The sequence below is a fragment of the Pinus tabuliformis genome, chromosome X (assembly GCF_031772625.1).
Source record: "Pinus tabuliformis cultivar Carrire ecotype Pingquan chromosome X, CPIR1, whole genome shotgun sequence".
Lineage (NCBI taxonomy): Eukaryota > Viridiplantae > Streptophyta > Pinopsida > Pinales > Pinaceae > Pinus > Pinus tabuliformis.
Window position 1 is genome coordinate 667,075,254 of NC_142308.1, and position 2,824 is coordinate 667,078,077.

A 2,824-nucleotide genomic window follows, 5' to 3' on the forward strand; every position below is an offset into this window, starting at 1 on the left:
CCCCGTGGGTATTTACCCCACGCAAAAAAAATGTGACTTCACCTTATAAATATGGATTTATCATAATTCACGTCCCTCTATATCGTCATCCATACACAAAATTGTCAATCCATCATCAATACTATTGACATGAAAAATATGGTGATAGAAGATGTGATTATAGTCAATCCCAAGGGTTTAACTCAATAGATTTCACCAATTCCATGCTTGTGGGCCTAGTTCAGGTCCCCTTAGGTTAGGTACAATAGTTTATGCCAATGGATTTACTAGGGATGCCTATCATGGTTATGGCGAACAAGATATCTAAGGAAACACATTTTATTCACTCATAAGATTGATGATCTAAAAATATTATTCATTAGGGAAATATTTAGATTGCATGTGTTACCTAAAGCAATCATATTTGATAGGGATATTAAGTTTACATCTAACTTTTAGAAGAGCCTTTTAGAAGACTTGGGTGTTCAACAAAATTTTAGTACTACTTAAATCGATATATAGACAAATAGACTAAAACAATAAATCAAGTGATTGAAAAATATGGTTCACATGAATGTGAGGGATAAACCATTCAAGTTGAAAGATTATCTACAGCTAATAGAGTTCGCATAAATAATAAACATAAAGCATCATTGAAAATGGGTCCATTTGAAGCTTTATATTGTAAAATATGTAAGACAACAATGCTCTAGGAGAATATAATTAATATAATTGTGATTGGTCATAAATGACTAAAGAAATGGAGCATGAAGTTTCTTCAATTAGGAAAAATTTAAAGGCAACCCAGTACATGCAAAAAAGTTATGCAAATAAAAATAAATTTCACTTGGGGATCATGTTTTCCTCCTAGTTAAGCCAACCAAGAGTTCCTTGAAGCTTGGAAGTTGTGCCGAGATGGAAAGAAGATAGTGTGGGCACTTAAATTTGCATTGTCTTTCAACACTAAACCTCATGATGTTTTCCATATTTCATTTGTACACATTCCTAACTATGTGCTTGATTGAAATGTGGTTGCAATGGAAGTAGAGGGAGAGTTTCAAATAAAGTCACTAAACATCCTCAATGGAATATAATACATGTAAAACCTACAGATGGAATATAACATATAATGGTCCAAGGTGACTTCTAAGAGCATGAGAGGAATTATGATTCCACTAGAGGGGAAGAGGAAAGGGGGTATCTAGGAAAATAAACCTTCTATTGCCAAATGTTAGCCCTAGAACTTATTTCCTTATAGCATTTGCCTTAAGGAAGTTATCAAACTTCATTAACTTATCAATCAATCATTGAGTGCATGTAAGAGTTTGGTGGGGAAAGTTTTTTCACGTTGTTATGGGAGCATGGGAAATGTACAATCATCATAGGAAGTGTAATAATCTCACATTCCCCTAGTCAGAAATCATAAGTTTCCACCAATCACCTAGTTCCCATTGACTATGGCATTTTGGGAGAACCCTGATATGTACTCTCTACATAAATCATGTTCAATTCTCCGTTTTCAACCTTACCAATCTATAAGTTAACCAAAAGCAACATCTTGGAGTGGAAAATTGTAGATTTGGCATGGAATATAGTTAAGTTGTAGATTAGCATAGAGGATGGGGAATATAGGATCCATTATTCACTATTCATTTTATATCCTTTCGATAATTAAGAGGAAAGGGTTGTGCTTGCAAGAAATTTTGAGGAAGTACACAATAGATTGGGATTCTTTTTGTCCAAATTAAAGCATATCTAAAGGAACAATATATTTGAAACCCCTTCCATATTGTTTGGAAGAGTCAATTAAGACTGGAGAGGAGATAGATCAAAGTGATAGATGATCACATCAAGAGCTCTTTTTCATGTTCAATCTACTTGACGATTAATTAATGTGATCGTGCCAACTTCTTCAATCTAATTAGAGAAAGTGGAGGTTTTCCTTATGTCATGTGAGTTATTGAAAGAGAGTTACTTTGATTTTGAAGGCTAAATGTTATGTGGTGAGCAATTTGGCTAAACATGAGAATAGATGTGTGTAATGAGAGAGAAAGAAGCTTATAGGTTGGTTCCTTTACCTTGTTGGTCTCATAGCCAACATGGGGGTGGTATCTACCCAAATGCCTACGGTTGGGTGAAAAATCACTCTCACAACCAATTTCTTAAGACCCATTGCTATTAAATATAAGTTTCATTTCATTGTTTATCAATATGCAAAGTTATTGTTATTCTCTATTATATAAAATTTATCTACTATGCATGTTGTGTGTGATTATTCTGATTCTATTCATGGAATTTGGTTGTCATGAAATTCTTAGAATCCATACTAGTTTATTCGCTACATTCTTTTAGTTTTCATTGTGCATGCACTTCATTATGGTCTTTCTAGGAGGTTCTCTTTTCTAATCTTATGGGAGTAATTGCATCTAAGGGATGTTACTTGAAATCCACACTCATGCCTACCTATCATGTGGTTGGGAGTGGTGGATAGGGATGCCAAATAACCACAGGCATATGGTAGGATAAAATGGAAAGCCACTTCACCTTACCAAATGTAGCATACCATCGTGCACTAGGCATCTTAATCCAATGACTTCATATGAACAAGATCTCTTTTATGACACCCTCGTAGCATGTGATTGTTAGAAATGTAATGTGAATCCTCATCATATTGCATTGTCCCATTATGGTAAGGACTCACTACCCAAAATTACTGGTATGATAGACCAAATTGTGGTCAGGAATCCAATAGTATTTATAAAAAAAACATGTACAAACACTTTCCATATGCTCATTTCTTAAAATGTTGTAAAACGTTGGAAGCCAAATCCATTGTGGTTCTAAA